Here is a 25898-nt window from a genome sequence, read left to right as displayed (position 1 = left end):
TATGTATATATATATATATATATATATATATATATATATATATATATATTATATGTATATAATAATATGTCGACAAGCAAGAAAACAAAAAATATGTGAGCTGGATCTGACAGCCATGCGATCGCATGGGAAATAGGCATAAAATTCATGCAAGTGCATGAGCCCATGCGAGTGCATGAGATTTGCACTAAAACCCCATGCACTAGCATGGGCATCAGAATCAGGAATTATGCCTATAAATACCAGGCTTCTGCTCGACGAAAAAACACAATATATCAATCTCTCTTTCTAATTGTATAATATATATATATATATATATATATATATATATATATATATATATATATATATATATATAGTTTTATATTAGTTTAGTTTGGGTAATGTAAAGGTTATTTTACGGGTTTAAAGTCGGAACTCTGTCCCTGTAACACTACGCAATTGATAATCACTGTAAGCTAAATTCTCCCTTTTTAATTATGTATCCTACTTAAGTTATTATTATGCTTATTTGAGCCGAAGTAATCATGATGTTGGGCTAAATATTAAGACGGGGTTATTGGGCTTTGGACCATAATTGGGGTTTGGACAAAAGACCGACACTTGTGGAAATTGGACTATTGGCTATTAATGGGCTTTATATTTGATTAACTAAATGATATCTTGTTAATTTAATATAGAGATTTATAATTTGACGTATCTATATATAACCACATATGCTTGACTGGGTACGGTGAGCGGGATATTTATAAATACTAATAATTATTCATTTGACCGGACACGGGGATGGATTAATAGTCAATGGACTCATTAAAACAGGGGTGGATTACATTCAAGGATAATTGGTGTAATTATTAATAATGTATTAAAACCTTGGATTACATGCAGTCGATAACCTGGTGTAATCATTAACAATGTATTAAAACCTTATTACAGTTTAAGTCCCTAATTAGTTGGAATATTTGACTTCGGGTATAAGGTTAATTTGGCGAAGACCCTCGCACTTTATAATTATGACCGATGGACTATTATGGATAAAACCAGATGGACTTATCAAATAATCTAGGACAAAGAACAATTAACTCAGGGTAATAAATTAAAATCAAAACGTCAAACATCATGAGTACGGAAGTTTAAATAAGCATAATATATTTTATTTCATATTTCCTCGTACTTTTATTTATTGTTATTTTAATTATTGTTATTTATTTTATCGTTAGTTAAATATCGTCATTTACTTTAAGATTCGTTTAAAATATAAAATCGACAAACCAGTTATTAAACGGTAAAACCCCCCTTTTATAATAATAATAATAATTGTAATATATATATTTATATTTTGTATAAATATAGTTATATAAAAATATAGTGTAAAATAAGCCGTCTCCCTGTGGAACGAACCGGACTTACTAAAAACTATACTACTCTATGATTAGGTACACTGCCTATAGTGTTGTAGTAAGGTTTAGGTATATCCCATCTGTAAATAAATTAAATAAAACTTGTGTAATATTTCGTCATATTTCGTAGTTAAAATAATAGTATTTCATACACCTCCGCTTCACACATCAGTTACGGATGCTTTAGTACTTCGATTTTATCATGTCTGATGAGAGTCCCGGAATGATGGGGATATTCTAGATGCGTTCTGTTAATGTCGGCTACCAGGTGTTCAATCCATATGAATGATTTTTAATTCGCAGGTTATGCGTACTATTTTGTACTCGGGTTACGTGTACAATTAAATATCTGAAATCTTGTGGTCTATTAAAATGATGAAAATAAATGTTTATGATAACTAATGAACTCACCAACCTTTTGGTTGATACTTGAAAGCATGTTTATTCTCAGGTTTGAAAGAAATCTTCCGCTGTGCATTTGCTCATTTTAGAGATATTACTGGGAGTCATTCATGGCATATTTCAAAAGACGTTGCATTCAAGTCGTTGAGTTCAACAAGATTATTATTAAATCGTTTATAGTTTGGATATATTTTGGAATGGTATGCATGCCTGTCAACTTTTGAGGATATGAAAGTTTGTCTTTTAAAAACGAATGCAATGTTTGTAAAAATGTATCATTTAGAGGTCAATACCTCTCAATGAAATCAACTATTTTAATTCGTTTATAATCGATATGAACGGGTTGTTAAAGTTGGTATCAGAGCGGTGATCTTAGTGAACCAGGTCTTGCATTAGTGTGTCTAACGGATAGTTATTAAGATGCATTAGTGAGTCTGGACTTCGACCTTAACTGCATGTCAAAAAGATTGCTTATCATTTCTTGTCGGAAATTACAGGCTTATCAATCTTAGTCTAGACACATCTTACTGCATTGATTGCATGAATAGTGTATAGACATATGTCATATCTTAGCATATCTGCTAATTCACATCCTAGTATATCTGTTACTATAAACTTTGCCTGGAATATTCCGTAAATTTCTCCGTAATCTATGAAATCTTTTGAACTATATATAGGTATTCTATGTAATTAGAATATCATCCGAATCCAAAAATCATTTCATATTGAAAATCCTTTAGCTGATCGTACAAGATGGATCCTGTACCAAATTCGAATTCATATAATTCCGAAGACGATTCTGAAGACTCTGAAGGTAGTGTGACTGAAGTTCCCCAACTGGTTGACTACACTTCTTTCTGGAGGAGATGGAGATGGGTTCGAGACATACTCACTCACTGGAAAAATGAAGAGGGAGAACCCTACCGGGAACCAAATTTACCTCCCGACATCGGAGAACTTGACGCGCTCACCGGTCAACCAATTCGCAATACCATTTTCACACTCTTTGCCCGAATATTCCACCTCGAAGAACGCATTCATAGAGTTATGTTGGTGATTCAGCCTCTACTCTTGACTACTAATCAAGTAGGATCAGTGGGAGAAGTTAGAGAGCTTCGTGCTAGGTTTGAAGAAAGAATGGAGTTTCTGGAAGGAGCAGTACGCAATTTGGAAGATAGACTTACATCTACAGTAGCAACACTGGCATCAACAGTATCACCATCATCGACACCAACAGTATCATTACCACCACCAACAACAACCTCCACATCCCACACCTCAACATCACAATCTGTACCTTGAGCATCAACATCATATGCACTGTAGGTACCAAGGAATACCAACAACAACAAACGATGAAGTATTGATTCATAACTTCATCGAAGAAACATTCTATGGTGATTATGTAATTTCTAACGTTTAGAGATTATCTATTCTAGCCTTAACTATAAATCAGATGAGTGGATAGAAGATAGATTAGAAACCCCGACCGGAATAGTGTGTGATTTACAAGTGAGACTTACACAAGCATCACCAGCACCGTTAGTACCATCAGCATCGTCAGCACCAGCAGCATCTACCTCATCACAAGCTCCGCCAGATCCATAGTCACCATGAACATCATCACTGATCAACAACGAGTGTATTGTATCAATGAGTTATGAAGTATTAACTCATTCCCTCTGAAGAATTTATATGTATATCTTATATATATAAAAATTTCGAAAACATAATAAATCTTTTTGTACTAAACTATTACATGTGAATCTTAACTACTCGGTTAATTCATATTACTAATATGCTATGATGTACATCCTTCGTCAGCGACTTAACCATCGTTAACTACAATCTCTGTTTCAACTCAATGAATTCTATTTCATAATAAACCAAGTGTATTATTCAAATACATGTTTTATTGTGCACTTTCATTTTTGATATATTTGAAATATTCTGGAAAACATCATTCATATCTTGCGAAGTTCACAAGAATTCCACAAATACCAACATCATGCATCAACAAATAACGAAGTATTGATTCATAATTTCATTAAAGAAATACTCCGTAAAAGTTATGTATTTTCTAAAGCTTTAGAAATTACACAATTCTAGTTCCAACCATAAATCAATCAAGTTTAATATAAATTCATTAAATCTATATTACATCTGAAGAAAATATACATATATTTTCATAAAGATTGTAATAGGAATTCTCTTGTACAAAATCTTACTTGTGAAACTTTTAACGGATAGGTAATGCTCGAGAAATATATAAATTCACAATTAATATGATACACTGTACATTATTCAATTCTAATTCAAAAGTCATCAACTATATTCACTACTTTTACAGCGATACACATTCTTTCATAAAATCAGGACAACCATTTTCATAAATTACATATCCTGATTTTGAATAGATCAGAAATCCAAGTCAAGATTTAGCAGAAGATATCACTCTTAGATCCCTACATCTTTCAAAGCTATACTTTGACTTTGAAACTGTGCTAGAACATTATTTCTATTCATAAAACCCAGAAAAATATTTGTAAATTCTAGAACATCATATGTATATTAACAATTACAATTTGTGTTCAAACCCCTCGAAATTCCTGAAGACACTCGAGATGACGATCCAACCACATGTTACCCGCAGTCTTATACCTAAAAAATTCTCGAAACCAAAGTCATAGTTTAACACGTACCCACGTCAGATCCTTTGGCATTTATTTGCAAAAATAACTTTACGATTCCTTTTCAAAGTAGCAAATTCTGTCACAGCTCCAGCAAATCAATTTCGATTTTTCATCCAGAGTAGCCTTATTATAACCTCGATATATACGTTACCCTTTCGCCATCGTTACCGGGGAACCATTTATATCCCACCACATTAGCAGTAAACTTACCAACAACTTCATTAATCTTTGACTTTCAAAAAAAACATTATTGAAACCCTATCATATACTCATCCGCACCTTGTAACGAGAATTACCATATCAATTAGCGAGAATTAGCAATGAGTATTTTGAAACCTTGCAGCATGTCTACATCAACAGTTATATATATATATACATATAATGTCCATCTCTTAGACTTACATGTTTCGAATGTGAAGTTTCTGAAAAACACCCCAATCTACGAATTAGTTCTCTGAAATTTTGGAAAAGCTGAATGAAGCAACAGAAATTGTAGACAACCGTAATAGTCGAAAGTTTGATGATAAAGAATGGTGGGTTGGTAAAGCTCAGAAAAAGAGAAGGTTTGGTACTGGAAAACGGATTGAGCAAACCATGAAGGAGACCGTGGACAAATCACAAGGATGAAATCCACCTTTAAAGAATCCAAATGATTCAGTGTCTGCTGAAATCCTTAGCAAATACCTTTTCCCAACTCTAAACCTTTACGGACAAATCTTCATCATCATCCATCGATGTTAGAAATTCTAAGATATCATCGTATCTTTTATTATAAATATCCTCGATATTTCTGAAGATATCTTCATAACTATTGTTATCCGAAATCATTTACCTCTTCACGCTATTTGTGTTATATCATAAAAGAAACTATTTTAGTTTCTAAATTTTAAAACCTTCGAGTATAAAATATGAATGTTTGAAGTAGTGTTGGGAACTGAAACATGAGTTAGTATAACATAATGACACTTGATCAACGTGATTATATTACAGTAAGTCATGATGAGTTTCTAAATGGAACATGATGATTCACAGACCATAACGTCATCATGCGCCATGTTACATAACTCTTTCATTCTATTTAACTTCTAAAATATCAAGAAAATATTTTCTTAATGATTCGGTCTTTTTCGGATATTCTGGTAATTTGACAAATCAAATTATGCTACTACCTTCCCTTTCTACCTTGTATATTATGAGGATTCGAAACTCCATACCTACAAATTCTGAACCATTACTTGCGAAAAGAAAACAAAAGCATGAAGCTCCGAAATAGAAAGGGGAGTAAAAATCGCAGCAAACAGAAAAGATCATTAACTATAGATGTCAATAATTATGGAAAGACAAATGCAAGGAAGGATTATGAAAACCACTACCCCAAGAGCGAAGTAGAAGTAAATATACTGCTCCGGTGGGAGTTGGAATAGGAGGATGATTGTTGTGATAGTCAGAATAAGATCAAGGATCAGAACTGAATGGAGCATATTGACGAATATGTTGGAAGTATGAATTGGGAGAGAAAGAATAGAAAGTGTGAGCTGTGGAAATAAGAAAACGAAGGGAGTGGATTTATAGTGAGATATCTGACAGAACAATCGAGATAGATTATCGCATTTAACCAAAAAGAACCTAATTTCCATAATTTCCGAAGGATAAAATCTTATCTAAATCCCTTGAACTCCGAAAATCAATCGTGACTACGTCACCAGTTAAAACTAACCTACAGTTACTCATTTCACTCTTTTATGATAACTTCACTCGTACTCTTCACAAAATCGAATTGTTTTATCTATATTACTCAATGATGATGAAACTCTAATTTTCAGCTCATATGCGTCATGAAAACATACTTATTGTCAGCCATGACCATTCTAATCAAATTTTGAGGATGAAATTTCTTTAACGGGTAGGTACTGTGACAACCCGGAAATTTCTGACCAAATTTAAACTTTATCTTTATATTACTCCGACACGATAAGCAAAGTTTGTTAGGTTGAATTTCAAAAATTTTAAACTGTGTTCATACATTCATCTGACCTCGACCAAATTCTGACAATTCACGAACCATTATAAAAATGAATATGATTATATATGTATATATCTATATGTATATATATTATAACTTGAAAACGTTAACAAAGTATTAGATATAATACTTTACATGATTGTATTTGCCGACGGAATTAGAAGATAATATCAAATGATTGATTTATCAGATACATTATATGATTATGAGTCTTTGTTGTGAGGTCCATGTTGATTTGAGAAATCGTTCATTTTTAACGATATTCGGAATAAATGGTAAAGTCATTTACAGGTAAGAACAAATGTGTCAATTAACAAGAGTTAGTCAAAAGTTAGTAAAGATTCCCGTTTAAATTTCAAAAGCGTGCTTTACTTTGATTGCCTCGTGTCCCTTGCTAAATTAATTATTTAGCTTTTATATTTAAAAACATTATTTGATATAGTAACTTTTTGAGACGACCCATCCTAATCTATAAGGACGAATACAATAACATATGATTACATTGCGAGGTATTTAACCTCTAAATGATACATTTTACAAACATTGCATTCATTTTTAAAAGACAAACTTTCATTACATCAAAAGTTGACAGGCATGCATACCATTTCATAATATATCAAACTATCAATGACTTAATAATAATCTTATTGAACTCAATGACTCGAATGCAACGTCTTTTGAAATATGTCATGAATGACTCCAAGTAATATATCTAAAATGAGCAAATGCACAACGAAAGATTTCTTTAATACCTGAGAATAAACATGCTTTAAAGTGTCAACCAAAAGGTTGGTGAGTTCATTAGTTTATCATAAGCAATCATTTCCATTAATTTAATAGACCACAAGATTTCCATTTCCATTTCTCATAAACATCAACTCATATCAGGCATTTCGCACTGCATAGAGATAAAAATCATTCATATGGTGAACACCTGGTAACCGACCTTAACAAGATGCATATAGAATATCCCCATCATTCTGGGACTCCCTTCGGACATGATAAATTCGAAGTACTAAAGTATCCGGTACTTTGGATGGGGCTTGTTGGGCCCGATAGATCTATCTTTAGGATTCACGTTAATTAGGGTGTCTGTTCCCCAATTCTTAGATTACCAGACTAAAAAGGGGCATATTCGGTTTAATAATTCAACCATAGAATGTAGTTTCGATTACTTGTGTCTATTTCGTAAAGCAGTTATAAAAGCAGCGCATGTATTCTCAGTCTCATATATATATATATATATATATATATATATATATATATATATATATATATATATATATATATATATATATATATATATATATATATATATATATATATATATATATATATATATATATATATATATATATATATATATATATATTGCAAAAGCATTTAAAAAGGGAGCAAATGAAACTCACTATACTGTATTTCGTAGTAATTATGCATATGACTGCAATGAACAAGTGCAAGGTTGGCCTCGGATTCACGAACCTATATTAAGTATATATATTTATATGTTGATCAAATAAATGTCTAACAATTTAGGTCAGGTCATAGTGTATCACAATCCTAATGCTCGAGATTATCATGCAAAAGTCAACAAAATTCAACTTGACCCAAAATGACTTCCAAAATCTATACATGTTTATATATAACATAAATATAGTCGTTTTATATATGTAAATATATTTATTAGCTTTTATTAGAGTAAATAATACAAGTCATTTATTAATTAATAAAATTTTATATTAAAATTTATATATCATAAAAATATACTTTTATATATCTCAAGTAATAAAATTTATGCAGTTCACTTAATATCATAAAAATATAATGGTATGTATTATTAATGTAATTATTTTACGTGTGGTAAAAATATATTTGTATCACATATTTATTTGATAAAAATAATATTGATAATAATAATTTTTATAATAAATAATAATATTTTGTAGTAATACTAATGTCATAATAATAATAATAATAATATTACTAATAATGATAAAAATAATGAAACGATAATTTTATCTAAATCATAATCCTAACAATATTTTAACTGAATCATGATACTTATACTCATTATTTCCTAATCGATTTGTATAATAGCTTTTAGCCCTCTTTTATATCGCATTCATAATAATGATAATAATAGTAATCATAATAATTAAATGATACTAATATTAGTTTTAATGATAATGATACTAATAATAATAAATATTATAATAATATTAATGATAATACTAATAATTATAATAATAATAATAATAATAATAATAATAATTATAATAATAATAATAATAATAATTATAATAATAATAATAATAATAATAATAATAATAATAATAATAATAATAATAATGATAATAATAACCTTAATAACAATAACGATAGTAATGATATAACAATAACAATTTTTAATGATAATACATATATTAATACCGATAATGATAATGATAATAATAATAACTTTTAGATAATAATAACAACTACGATAATAACGACGATAGTAATATTAATAATCATTTTAATAATAATACTAAAATTAATGATAATTCAGTTGACTATATCTTTTAATCCGTTCATCGAAACCATACGCTTTCTAAATGAAAAGTTATTAATTTTTCGCCAGCTTCCCAACGACATGCATATCATATACCTTATCTTAGTAGAATATGTATTAAATTCATGATTTATCATAAACTATTTAACGACAAAATTAAACATATAAGCATGCATAATCATATATACTCGAGCACTAGTTACGGATACACTATTAATATATAAAAGTTAAGATATGAGTGCTCACGTATCAATATTGTAATTCAATATTACAGGAAAGTAAGTAGACGCAACGGAGATGATAAACACTAGTTTGACTCACGAGCAATACCCCCGAACCATACCCATAACCTCCATAGTTATAACCTATAATTTCCTTAGCTTTGACTCACTCAAAAAACTTGTTTTGAAAATAACTCGCTCAATACCTCGTCGTAGTATTTTATTTATAATAATAATAATAATAATAATAATAATAATAATAATAATAGTAATAATAATAATAATACCACTACTACTAATAATAATAATAAGATTAATAATAATAATATTAATCTTAATAATAATATATAAATAATAAATATAATACAGAATATATATATTAGATAGAGAGATGGATAGTCATGTGTGTTTTTGATTTAAACCTTGTTAGTTCGAGTTTTATAGGATAATTCCAGGTATAGCACCTCATGCAATAGCATGGTGTATAAGTGTGATGCTCATGCGATTGCATGAGCCTACTTTTACAGCACATATGCACCAATTCTCCTGCCGACACAAGTTTCTTAATAATATTTAATATATAATATATTTAATTTTTAGAATTAATTAAATATTATATTATATTCTCGTGCATAGTTGATTTGTAATTTTTGCACCGATGAATTGTACGTTGACGCTCGAATTACGTATCGGTTCTGGTTTTTCGAACGCCATTTCGTACGCTTAGAAAACTTGTACTTTACGTTTCGCGACACGTACCTTTATCAATAATTAGACTTATATCACCAATAATTATACTAATTGAAATGTAACTTATTCATTTGAGTATTTTAGTCATTTGCTTCATTAAATCAACACCTCATTATTCATCAAAATATATTTAATAATATTATTTTAAATCAAAACAATTTATGACTAAGTTAATATTATATTTTATCATTTTGTAAAATATATATATATATATATATTTTCATTTAGAAATATGAATTTATACATATTATATATGTTTGAAATATTTATCTAGTAATATAATATTTAGTTTTTCAAAACTAATAATATTTCAAAGATAATTATATATAATCGTTTAAATAATATAATTTACAATGTCGTATCACGTTTACATTTTTAAAACACTATATATATATATATATATATATATATATATATATATATATATATATATATATATATATATATATATATATATATATATATATATATATATATATATATATATATATATATATATATATATATATATATATATATATATATATATATATATATATATTACAAAGCTTTTTAATTAAGTTCTTCAAAATTCATAAATAATTTATCTCATAAAACGTTTTAATAATAAAGTTCTTTTTAAACTGAAAACGTTTTTGTTCGTTTGAAACTAAATCAATTAAATATGTTAATTTTGTTTTTCCAAAACTAAATATATTTAGGAATCATTTTTTAAAAGGTTAAAATAATGGAAATCGTTATATCATAAAACGTTTTAGAATAGTAAAATTATACATACTCATTAATAGGTTTCGAGTTTTTAAATTACAGTTTATTCATGAATCGTAGGGTTAAGCCTAAAGGATAATTAAACGTATGAAATCATTTTAATGTAGAACGTCAAATTACTTAACTTGTCGATATCTATTTTCTAGGTTATCTATATTCCCAAATTTCACTTTCATGTTAAATAATATGAAAACTAAATTGTTATCTTAATAAAAGTCATGAATGAAATATAGTTGGAAAACAAACAAGAATCTCCACTAACTTTTGTCTAACTCTCGTTAAGTGACACTTTATTCTTACTTGTAAATCACTTTACCATTTATTCCGAATACCGTTAAAAAGAATAGATTTTCTCAAATCACAGTGGACCTCACTACAGAGACCTTAATCATAATACAATGTATCTGATAATTCAATCTTTTAATATTATCTTTTAATTCTGTCAATAAATATGTTAAACATATATTGAAACAAATTCGTTCATATAAAGTATTATACATTTAATACTTTGTTAACGTTTTCAAGTTATAATATATATATATATATATATATATATATATATATATATATATATATATATATATATATATATATATATATATACATATATATTCATATCCATTTATTAAATGGTTCCTGAATCGTCGGAATTTGATCGAGGTTAAATGAATGTATGAACACAGTTTAAAATTCTTGAGATTTAACTTATCAAACTTTACTTATCGTGTCGGAATAATATAAAGATAAAGTTTAAATTTGGTCGGAAATTTTCGGATTGTCACAGTACTTACCCGTTAAAGAAATTTCGTCCCGAAATTTGATTGAGGTTGTCATGGCTAACAATAAGAATGTTATTATGATGAATATGAGTTGATACCTAGGGTTTTATCATGATTAAGAAATATGGATAAAAACAGTTCTATTACTCGAAGCGTATGAGTGAAGCTATCGTAAAAGAGTGAAATGGGGAAATAGAGATTCGTCTTATCTTTTGACGTCATCACGGTTGATCTCCGGATTAAAGAAAATCTTTGTAATCTATATAAGATTTTATTCTTCGGCGATTAAAGAAATTATGATCCTCTTCGATTTAATGCGATAATCTGTCTCGATTTTCATGTCTGGTATTTTACTATAAATTCACCCCCTTCATTTCCTTATTTCCACAACTCCCATCTTTTACACTTTCTCCCTCCATTCATACTTCTAAAACATTCGTCAATATGCTCCATCCAATTCTAATTCTTGATATACTCCTGACTTTCATATCTGTCATTCTTCTTTTTCATCTGCCGCTGGAAGAATCTATTTACTTTTACTATACTCTTGGTTTTATATCATTTTTAGTCCTTCCGTGTCTTTATTTTGCTATATGCATCGATATATACGGTTTATAATTCCTGGGTTGTTGTTGGGTTTTATATCTTCCCTTATACTTCGATGCATCTGCTTCTGTCTTTCTATAATCATTGACATCCACAGTTTATACTCTTTTCTGTTTGCTGCAATTTATACCCCGTTTCTATTTCAGAGTTTCATGCTTTTGTTTTCTTTTCGCAAGTAATGGTCCAGAATTCGTAGGTATGGAGTTTCGAATTATCGTAATATACAAAGTAGAAAGGAAAGGTAGTAGCACGATTTGATTTGTCAACTTACCAGAATATCCGAAAAAGACCGAATCATCAAGAAAATATTTTCTTGATATTTTTTTTAGAGGTTAAATAGAATACCAGAGTCGTGTAACATGGCACATGATGACGGTATGGTCTATGAATCGTCATGTCCCATTAGAAACTCAGCATGACTTACTGTAATATAATCACGTTGATCAAGTGTCATTATATTATACTAACTCATGCTTCAGTTCTCAACACTACTTCAAAAACATTCATATTTTAAACTCGAAGGTTTCAGAATTTAGAAACTAAAATAGTTTCTTTTATGATGTAACACAGATAGCGCGAGGAGGTAAATGATTTCGGATAACAATAGTTATAAAGATATCTTCAGAAACATCGAAGATTTTTATAATGAAAGATATGATGATATCTTAGAATATCTAAGATCAGAGGATGATGAAGAATATTGTCCGCAAGGGTTTAGAGTAAGGAGTAAGGTATTCGTTAACGACTTCAGCAGACACTGAATCATTTGGATTCTTTGAAGGCAGATTTAGTCTTTGTGATTTGTCCACAGCCTCCTTTATGATTTGCTTAATTCGTTTTCCAGTTCCAAATCTTCTCTTTTTCTGAGCTTTGCCAACACACTATTCTTTATCATCAAACTTTTGTCTGTTACGGTTATCTACAGTTTCTGCTGCTTCATTCAGCTTTTCCAAAATTTCGGAGAACTAAATCGTAGATTGAGGTGTTTTTCAGAAACTTCACATTCGAAGTATGTAAGTCTAGGAGATAGACGTTATATGTATGTATATAACTGTTGATGTAGAAACGCTGCGAAATTCGTAAATAATGATTGAAGATTTCCGGTAGTTGGTATGGCAATTATTGTTACAAGATGTGAATGAGCACAAGATAGGGTTTCGATAAAGATAATGATTTTTCGGAGAATCAAAAATCAATGGAATTGCTGGTAAGTTTACTGCTAATGTGGTGGGATATAAACGGTTCCTGGTAACAATGGCGAAAGGGCCACGTATATATCGAGGTTATAATAATACTGTTTTTACTGAAAAGTCGAAGTTGACTTGCTGGAGCCGTGACAAAATTGGCTACCTTGAAAAGGAATTGCAAAGTTATTTTCAGCAACAACAACGCTAATTGCTCATGAATTTGTGTTAAACTTCTACTTAGGTTCCGGGAGTTTTCCAGATGCATGATTGTGGATAACATGTGGTTGGATCATCATCTCGATTGTTTCTTATTTGAGGTGTTTTCAAGAATCATGAAGGGTTTGAATGTAGATTGTAATGAATTTTTGAATAATACAAAAATTGTTTTATGGGTTTAATGAATAGAAGTAATGTTTTAGCACAGTTTTGAATTCAAAGTATGTCTTTGAAAGATGTAGAAATCTAAGAGTGATGTCTTCTATTAAATCTTGACTTGAATTTTGATTTGTCAAAATCAGAATATGTAATCAAATTTGGATGAGAATGGTTGCTTTGATTTCTATGAAAAATGTATATTATTGTGAAAGTAGTGAATATAGTTGATGATTGCTGAATCAGATTCGAAGAACGTAACATATTAATTGTGAATTTATATATCTCTCGGGTATTACCTACCCGTTAATTTTTTTTTTTCAAAAGTAACATTTTTGTACAAATGAATTTTATTACAGTCTCTATGAAAATATATATGTATGTATATTTTCTTCAGATGTAATACAGATTTAATGAGTTAATATAATATTAAACTCATTTAATTTTCGGCTGGAATTGGAAATGAATAATCTCTAAAACATTAAAGATTACATAATTTTCGCGGAGTGTTTCACTAATGTAATTAGTACTTCATTATCGATACTAATTGATATTCCTCGGTGAAGGATGTTGATGTTCGTGGAATTCTTGTGAACTTCGCAAGATACGATGATGTTTTCTAGTGAGTTTCGAGCATATAAAAAATGAAAGTGTAAAATCAAACATATAATTGAATAATACACTTGGTTTGTTATGAAATGGAATATATTAAGTTGAAACAGAGATTGTAGTTAACGATGGTTAAGTTGTTAACGAAATATGTACATTTTAACATATTAGTAATATGAATATGAATTATTCCGAGTAGTATCTACCCTTTTTCAATTCATACATAATAGCTTAGTACGAAAAGATATATTGTGTTTTTATATGTATATAAAATATACATATAAATTTTTCAGAGGAATTGAGTTAATACTTCATAACTCGTTGATACAATATACGCGTTGTTGATCAGTGATGATGTTTGCGGTGATTATGGATTCGGAGGAGCTTGTGATGTTGTAGATGCTGCTGATTCTGACGATGCTAATGGCACTGACGGTGCTGGTGATGCTGACAGTACTGTTGATGCTGCTGGTAAAACAAGTCTAGCTTGTAATTCGTGCACTATCCTTATCAGGGTTTTTACTCTTCCTTTTATCATCTCGGTCCACATATCTGATTTATGGTTAAGGCTAGAATAGATAATCTCTAAGACTTTGGAGATTACATAATCGCCGTAGAATATTTCTCCAATGAAGTTATGAATCAATACTTTATCGGTTATTATTGATGGTACTCCTTGGAATCTACGGTGCGTATGACGTTGATGCTTGAGGTACAGATTGTGATGTTGAGGTATGGGATGCGGATGTTGTTGTTGGTGGTGGTAATGGTACTGTTGATGTTACTGATGGTGGTACTGTTGATACCGGTGATGCTGCTGGTGCTTGTAACCTTTGTACCATATTCTCTAAAGCCACTACCCGAGCGCGAAGCTCGTTGACTTCTTCTATTACACCGGGATGATTGTCGGTTCGGACGAGTGAACGAATAAGATCTAGAATTTGAGATAGTATATAATCATGACGAGATACTCTGGAAATGAGAGAGAAAATGGTGTCTCGAACAGGTTTGCAGGTAAGTGCTTCAGGTTCTTCGCCAAGAGGGAAATGTGGTGGATGGAAGGGATCACCTTCTTCTTGTCTCCAATGATTAAGTAGACTACGAACCCATCCCCAATTCATCAAGAATAGATGATGGCTAATTGGTTGATCCATTTCGGTCACACTGCTTTCGGAGCTTGAGTGAAACTCCATATCAGAATCTGAGGGACTTGAACTAGTGGCGAAATCCATTTCGTACGGTTGAATAAAGGATTTTTCGATATGAAATGATCTCTAGCTATCGGATGGTATTCTAATTACATAGAATATCTATATATATATATATAGAGCAAAAGATTTCGTAAATTACGGAGGAATTTACGGAATATGTTAGGCAAAGTTTACAGTAACAGATACGTTAAGATATGAATTAGTAGATACGCTAAGATATGAATTTTGTCTATACACTATTCATGCAATGAACGCAGTAAGACATGTCTAGACTTAAGAATGATAAGCAGGTAATTTCCTAAGGATGATAAGTAGGTAATTTCCGATAAGAAATGATAAGCAAGAATTTTTGACATACTTACACGGTCGAAGTCCAGACTTACTAATGCATCCTAACGACTATCAGTTAGACACACTAATGCAAGACCTGGTTCACTAAGACCACCGCTCTGATACCACATAAGACGACCCGTCCTAATCCATAAGGATGAATACAATAACATTTGATTACATTGCGAGGTATTTAACCTCTAAATGATACATTTTACAAACATTGCATTCGTTTTTAAAAGACAAACTTTCATTACATCGAAAGTTGACAGGCATGCATACCATTTCATAATATATCAAACTATCAATGACTTAATAATAATCTTGTTGAACTCAACGACTCGAATGCAACGTCTTTTGAAATATGTCATGAATGACTCCAAGTAATATCTCTAAAATGAGCAAATGCACAGCGGAAGATTTCTTTAATACCTAAGAATAAACATGCTTTAAAGTGTCAACCAAAAGGTTGGTGAGTTCATTAGTTTATCATAAGCAATCATTTCCATTAATTTAATAGACCACAAGATTTCCATTTCCATTTCTCATAAACATCAACTCATATCAGGCATTTCGCACTGCATAGAGATAAAAATTATTCATATGGTGAACACCTGGTAACCGACCTTAACAAGATGCATATAGAATATCCCCATCATTCCGGGACTCCCTTTGGACATGATAAATTCGAAGTACTAAAGCATCCGGTACTTTGGATGGGGCTTGTTGGGCCCGATAGATCTATCTTTAGGATTCACGTCAATTAGGGTGTCTGTTCCCTAATTCTTAGATTATCAGACTAAAAAAGGGGCATATTCGGTTTAATAATTCAACCATAGAATGTAGTTACGATTACTTGTGTCTATTTCGTAAAACAGTTATAAAAGCAGCGCATGTATTCTCAGTCCCAAAAATATAAATATTGCAAAAGCATATTCTCAGTTGACTCTATCTTTTAATCTGTTCATCGAAACCATACGCTTTATAAATGAAAAGTTATTAATTTTTCGCCAGCTTTCCAACGACATGTATATCATTTACCTTATCTTAGTAGCATATGTATTAAATTCATGATTTATCATAAACTATTTAACGACAAAATTAAACATATAAGCATTCATAATCATATATACTCGAGCACTAGTTAGGGATACACAATATATGTGGTATCACATTTACGTTTTTAAAACTATATATATATATATATATATATATATATATATATATATATATATATATATATATATATATATATATATATAATACAAAGCTTTTTAATTAAGTTCTTCAAAATTCATAAATAATTTATCTCATAAAACGTTTTAATAATAAAGTTCTTTTTAAACTGAAAACGTTTTTGTTCGTTTGAAACTAAATCAATTAAATATAATAATTTTGTTTTTCAAAAACTAAATATATTTAGGAATCATTTTGTTAAAATTTTAAAATAATGAAAATCGTTATATCATAAAATGTTTTAGAATAGTAAAATTATATATACTCATTAATAGGTTTCGAGTTTTAAATTACAGTTTATTCATGAATCGTAAGCCTAAAGGATAATTAAACGTATGAAATCATTTTAATGTAGAATGTCAAATTACTTAACTTGTCGATATCTATTTTCTAGGTTATCTATATTCCCAAATTTCACTTTCATGTTAAATAATATGAAAACTAAATTGTTATCTTAATAAAAGTCATGAATGAAATATAGTAAAGCATGTATTGGAAAACAAACAAGAATCTCCACTAACTTTTGTCTAACTCTCGTTAAGTGACACTTTGTTCTTACTGGTAAATCACTTTACCATGTATTCCGAATACCGTTAAAAAGAATAGATTTTCTCAAATCACAGTGGACCTCACTACAGAAACCTTAATCATAATACAATGTATCTGATAATTCAATCTTTTATTATTATCTTTTAATTCCGTCAATAAATATGTTAAACATATATTGAAACAAATTCGTTCATATAAAGTATTATACATTTAATACTTTGTTAACGTTTTCAAGTTATAATATATACACATATATATACATATATATTCATATCCATTTATATAATGGTTCGTGAATCGTCAGAATTTGGTCGAGGTTAAATGAATGTATGAACACAGTTTAAAATTATTGAGATTTAACTTATCAAACTTTGCTTATCGTGTCAGAATAATATAAAGATAAAGTTTAAATTTGGTCGGAAATTTCTGGGTTGTCACAGTACCTACCCGTTAAAGAAATTTCGTTCCGAAATTTGATCGAGGTTGTCATGGCTAACAATAAGAATGTTATTATGATGAATATGAGTTGATACCTAGGGTTTTATCATGATTAAGAAATATGGATAAAAACAATTCGATTACTCGAAGCGTATGAGTGAAGCTATCGTAAAAGAGTGAAATGAGGAAATAGAGATTCGTCTTATCTTTTGACGTCATCACGGTTGATCTTCGGACTAAAGAAAATCTTTGTAATCTATATAAGATTTGATTCTTCGGCGATTAAAGAAATTATGATCCTCTTCGATTTAATGCGATAATCTGTCTCGATTTTCATGTCTGGTATTTTACTATAAATTCACCCCCTTCGTTTCCTTATTTCCACAACTCCCATCTTTTACACTTTCTCCCTCCATTCATACTTCTAAAACATTCGTCAATATGATCCATCCGATTCTAATTCTTGATATACTCCTAACTTTCATATCTGTCATTCTTCTTTTTCATCTGCCGCCGGAAGAATCTATTTACTTTTACTATACTCTTGGTTTTATAGCGTTTTTAGTCCTTCCGTGTCTTTATTTTGCTATATGCATCGATATATACAGTTTGTAATTTCTGGGTTGTTGTTGGGTTTTATATCTTCCTTTATATTTCAATGTCTCTACTTCTATCTTTCTATAATCATTGACATCCACAGTTAATACTCTTTTCTGTTTGCTGCGATTTATACCCCGTTTCTATTTCGGAGCTTCATGCTTTTGTTTTCTTTTCGCAAGTAATGGTCCAGAATTCGTAGGTATGTAGTTTTGAATTATGATAATATACAAAGTAGAAAGGAAAGGTAGTAACACGATTTGATTTGTCAACTTACCAGAATATCCGGAAAAAGACTGAATCATCAAGAAAATATTTTCTTGATATTTTTTTAGAGCTTAAATAGAATACCAGAGTCGTGTAACATGGCACATGATGACGGTATGGTCTGTGAATCGTCATGTCCCATTAGAAACTCAGCATGACTTACTGTAATATAATCACGTTGATCAAGTGTCATTATATTATACTAAATCATGCTTCAGTTCCCAACACTACTTCAAAAACATTCATATTTTAAACTCGAAGTTTTCAAAATTTAGAAACTAAAATAGTTTCTTTTATGATGTAACACAGATAGCGCGAGGAGGTAAATGATTTCGGATAACAATAGTTATAAAGATATCTTCAGAAACATCGAATATTTTTATAATGAAAGATATGATGATATCTTAGAATATCTAAGATCAGGGGATGATGAAGAATATTGTTCGCAAGGGTTTAGAGTAAGGAGTAAGGTATTTGTCAACGACTTCAGCAGACACTGAATCATTTGGATTCTTTGAAGGCAGATTTAGTCGTTGTGATTTGTCCACAGCCTCCTTCATAGTTTGTTCAATCCGTTTTCCAGTTCCAAACCTTCTCTTTTTCTGAGCTTTGCCAATACACTATTCGTTATCATCAAACTTTTGTCTGTTACGGTTGTCTACAGTTTCGTTCATATAAAGTATTATACATTTAATACTTTGTTAACGTTTTCAAGTTATAATATATACACACATATATATATACATATATTCATATCCATTTATATAATGGTTCATGAATCGTCAGAATTTGGTCGAGGTTAAATGAATGTATGAACACAGTTTAAAATTATTGAGATTTAACTTATCAAACTTTGCTTATCGTGTCGGAATAATATAAAGATAAAGTTTAAATTTGGTCGGAAATTTCCTGGTTGTCACACTTTTATTATTTAAACGAGTAACTTATATAAAATGGACTTTGAAATATAAGTGGTTTTGAAAAAACTAAATATTATATTAGGTAAATATTTCAATTATATATATATATATATATATATATATATATATATATATATATATATATATATATATATATATATATATATATATATATATATATATATATATATATATGAGATTCCTAAAATAAAGATATATATATATATATATATATATATATTAATATAGTTATAAAACGTTTTGATATTTTATATATATTATTAAACATATTTTAATAAACAACGAGAAGTGGATTTATAAAAGCAAATGACCAAAACACTCTAATGAATAAGTTATACTTCGTGTAATATTGTTTATTAAGGATTTTAGTCTATATTTGGACAAGGGTACGAGTCACGAAATGTAAAGTACAAGTTTTCTAAGCGTACGAAACTTCGTTTGAAAAATCGAAAACGAGTCATAAACCATTTTCCAACGTACGTCTCAATGGAACAAATTTTACAAGTTAACTATATACGTAAATATAATATTATATATAATTAATTATATAGATTTATTATATAAATATAAATATATTATAAACGAGTATCGGAAGCCTCAAACAAGTGGATGTGAGCTGTCATGGGCTTCCATGCGATCTCATGGATATTAGCCTTCCAGACCATGCGATCACATGGCTAGGAAGGTGAGGTCAAGTCCTTAAATTCGTTCGGTATCTGGTTCCATTTTCATTTCATCATCTATCTTTCTCTCGTACTCCCTCTACATTTATATTTATTATTATTATTATTATTAAGAGTAATATTATTATTAATCACATTTATTATTAGTAGTATTATTATTATTATACATAAAATACTACGACGAAGTGCTGCTCGAGTGATCAAAAACGGATTTTTAAAACTGGTTTTTGAGAGGGATATAGCTAAGGAAATTATGGGTTATTGCTTTGGAGGTTATGGGTATGGTTTGGGGTATAGCTCGTGAGGTCAACCTATTGTTTATCATCTCCGTTGCGTCTACGTACTTTTCTACAATATTGAATCTCAATATTGATACGTGAGCACTCGTATCTTAATTTTTTTATATATTAATAGTGTATCCTTGACTAGTGCTCGAGTATATTTGATTATGCATGCTTGCATATTTAAATTTGTCGTTAAATAGTTTATGATAAATTATGAATTTATTACATATGCGACTGATATAAGGTATATGATATGCATGTCGTTGGAAAGCTGTCAAAAAATTAATAACTTTTCATTTAGAAATCGTGTGGTTTCGATGAACGGATTAAAAGTTATGGCCAACTGAATTATCATTAATTTTCATATTATTATTAAAAATGATTATTATTACCATCATCGTTATTATCGTCGTTATTATTATCTGATTATTATTATTATTATTATTATTATTATTATTATTATTATTATTATTATTATTATTATTATTATTATTATTATTATTATCATTATCGTTACCAATATAGGTATTATCATTAAATTTGTTATTGTTATTATTATTACTATAGTTATTATTAAAAGTTAATGTTTTTATAAAAAAAACTATTATTTTATTATTTTTATCATTATTACTATAAAAAGTATCATTAATATCAAAATTATCACGTTTGTTAAAATTATCAATTCTAATAAAAATATCATTTTTATTATCTTTATCATATTAGAATTATTATTAAAAATTATCATTTTTGATATGATTATTTTTATAAAATATTATTATTACGATTCTTATTATAATAATTATATATATAGTAATTATTATTAAGATAAAATATATTATTAGAAAATTATTATTATCATTTTAGTATTATTATTATTATTAAAAATTATCATTTCAAATAGAATTATTATTTTAGTATAAAATAATATTGTTTATCTTTATTATTAAAAATTATCATGTTTGTTTGAAAATATCATTATAAATCTTAAAACCTATATTTTCGTTAAAATTATCATTAACAATGATTATCATTGTTATTATCATTAACATGAATATAATATTTTTATCAAAAATATTATTGTTATAACATTTGTATTACTATAAAAGATTATTATTTATTATCAAGATTATTATTATCATTAGTAAATATAAATATTGTTATTATTATTATTATTATTATTATTATTATTATTATTATAAAGTAATACAACTTTACGTATTATTATTATTATAAATATTATTTTATAAAATAAATATGTGATACAAAGATCTTTTTACCATACGAAATATAATTACATTAATAATACATACCATTATATGATATTAAATAACTTTATAAATTTTATTACATGAGATATATAAAAGTATATTTTTATCATTTATAAATTTTAATATAAATTTTATTTATTAACAAATGACTTGTATTATTTACTCTAATAAAATCTGATAAATATATTTAAATATATAAAATGACTTTTGTTGACTTTTGCATATCGATCTCGAGCATTAGGATTGTGATACACTATGACTTGACCTAAATTGATAGATAGATATTGATCATTATATATATATATATATATATATATATATATATATATATATATATATATATACTTAATATAGGTTCGTGAATCTGAGGCCAACCTTGCACTTGTTCAATGCCATCATATGCTTAATTGCTACGAAATACAGTATTGTGAGTTTCATTACTCCTTTTTTATATAAATTTTTGGGACTGAGAATACATGTGCTGTTTTATAAATGTTTTACGAAATAGACACAAGTAATCGAAACTACATTCTATGGTTGGATTATCGAAATCGAATATCACCCTTTTTAGTCTGGTAATCTAAGAATTAGGGAACAGACACCCTAATTGACGTGAATCCTAAAGATAGATCTATTGGGCCTAACAAACCCCATCCGGGTTACGGATGCTTTAGTACTTCGATTTTATCATGTCCGATGAGAGTCCCGGAATGATGGAGATATTCTAGACGCGTTCTGTTAATGTCGGTTACCAGGTGTTCAATCCATATGAATGATTTTTAATTCGCAGGTTATGCGTACTATTTTGTACTCGGGTTACGTGTACAATTAAATATCTGAAATCTTGTGGTCTATTAAAATGATGGAAATGAATGTTTATGATAACTAATGAACTCACCAACCTTTTGGTTAACACTTGAAAGTATGTTTATTCTCAGGTTTGAAAGAAATCTTCCGCTGTGCATTTGCTCATTTTAGAGATAATACTGGGAGTCATTCATGGCATATTTCAAAAGACGTTGCATTCGAGTCGTTGAGTTCAACAAGATTATTATTAAGTCATTTATAGTTTGGATATATTATGGAATGGTATGCATGCCTGTCAAGTTTTGAGGATATGAAAGTTTGTCTTTTAAAAACGAATGAAATGTTTGTAAAAATGTATCATTTAGAGGTCAATACTTCGCAACGAAATCAACTATTGTAATTCATTTATAATCGATATGAACGGGTTGTTAAAAATAATACAACTTTTACTTATTATTATTAATATCAATATTATTTTATCAAATAAATATGTGATAAAAAGATATATTTACCACACGTAATATAATTACATTAATAATACATACCACTATATTTGTATGATATTAATTGAACATTATAAATTTTATTATTTAAGATATAAAAGTATATTTTTATCATATATAAATTTTAATATAAATTTTTATTTATTAATAAATGACTTGTATTATTTACTCTAATAAAATCCGATAAATATATTTAAATACATAAAATGACTATATTTAAGTTATATAATAAGCATGTATAGATTTTGGAAGTCATTTTGGGTCAAGTTGACTTTTGTTGACTTTTACATATCAGTCTCGAGCATTATGATTGTGATACACTACGACTTGACCTAAATTGTTAGAAAAATATTGACCAACATATAAATATATATAATTAATATAGGTTCATGAATCCGAGACCAACCCTGCACTTGTTCAGTGTCGTCATTTGCATTATTGCTACGAAATACAGTATCGTGAGTTTCATTTGCTCCCTTTTTAAATGCTTTTGCAATATATATTTTTGGGACTGAGAATACATGCGCTGGTTTTATAAATATTTTACGAAATAGACACAAGTAATCGAAACTACATTCTATGATTAGATTATCGAATCGAATATCACCCTTTTTAGTCTGGTAATCTAAGAATTATGGAACAGAAAACCTAATTGACGCGAATTCTAAAGATAGATCTATTGGGCCTAACAAATCCCATCCTAAAGATAGATCTATTAGGCCTAACAAATCCCATCCGAGTTACGGATGCCTAACAAATGTAATGCGTACCGTTTCGTTGACAGACTTGAAAATACTCTATTATAGTGGATAAAAAATGAGGGGTAAAAAAGGCATTACATTTCTGGAAAAATTAATGACGATCAGAGCCGTCTAATTAAAGACCTAACTCATGTTGTAAGTTTAATTCCACGAAGCTTCAATTGACCAAATCGCTCAGTAAAATTAAACTGTGGGCTTGATAGTGTACCCCATCTCCTAGCTACCACACAAAGCTAGGGCTACACAGCACCGAAGGAATCACACACATAAAGGAACAAAGGCATGAGCAGGGATCACGAGACTACATATGACAAAGAGAAATTGAGTGCACGATATGAGCAATTCAAACACTACCATCCAAAAGACAATAGGAGAATACACCTAGCCCGCATTTTATCCTTCGAGATTAGCGATATACCATATCCTTTATAACGAAGCCAGGTTGTCGAAGGTATCTTACAACCAAGGTATCACGCTTACCAATGAACAAAGACACGAGGACGAGTCACAAGACTACATATGTTAAAGAGACATGGTAAAAGAGAAGATCAATTCAAACGATAGTGCCCAGAAGACAAAAGTGGAATGGACGAAGTTCACTTTCCTCTGTTTCTAAATCTTCTCAATCATTCAAGCGGAAAGTCAATGTTGTTCTCCTAAGGATCATCTAGGATAATGCTCTAAACGTTGATGGCTGAACATACACCCTAGAAAGAGCCATATATAAAGGGACATGATCCTCAAAGAACACAACACCTATCACACTTAGCAAATACTCATACAACTCTTAGTGAGTTACCTCTGTATATTGGTGTAGTAAAGTAAGAACACTTCTTACTACCTTCGGGGAATCTCCAACAAACATACGATCACATTCCACACACATCTGAATCTATCTTAATCGTGATCAGATCAACTCTACCTTACTCCCGAAGTAAGGCCTCTAGGAAAAGTGTACAAACATTGTCCGTTCAAAAAAAATTCAATTAAGTAATTTGATAATGTGTGTTTCATATTATATAAATTAGTTGTGGTTCGTATTTGAAATGTCCCGTTCATATAGATTATAAACGTTCCATATTAATTTATTTCGTCGCGAGGTTTTGACCTCTATATGAGACGTTTTTCAAAGACTGCATTCATTTTTAAAACAACCATAACTTCTATTTTATCGATAAAGGTTTAACAAAAAATATTACGTAGATTATCAAATAATGATAATCTAAAATATAACGTTTACACACGACCATTACATAATGGTTTACAATAAAAATATATCATATCGAAATAAGTTTTTGAATGCAGTTTTTACACAATATCATACAAGCATGGACTCCAAATCCTGTCCTTATTTTATTATGCAACAGCGGAAGCTCTTAATAATCACCTGAGAATAAACATGCTTAAAACGTCAACAAAAATGTTGGTGAGTTATAGGTTTAACCTATATATTATCAAATCATAATAATAGACCACAAGATTTCATTTTTATAACACATCTCATATCAGGCATTTCTCAAACTGTATAGAGATAAAAATCATTCATATGGTGAACACCTGGTAACCGAAATTAACAAGATGCATATAGAATATCCCCATCATTTCGGGACACCCATCGGACATGATAAACTCGAAGTACTAAAGCATTCCAAATTCCAGAAT

This window comes from Rutidosis leptorrhynchoides, chromosome 3, assembly GCF_046630445.1.
Source record: "Rutidosis leptorrhynchoides isolate AG116_Rl617_1_P2 chromosome 3, CSIRO_AGI_Rlap_v1, whole genome shotgun sequence".
Lineage (NCBI taxonomy): Eukaryota > Viridiplantae > Streptophyta > Magnoliopsida > Asterales > Asteraceae > Rutidosis > Rutidosis leptorrhynchoides.
The sequence above is the reverse complement of the archived record's forward strand: the minus strand, read 5'-3'. Positions refer to the sequence as shown.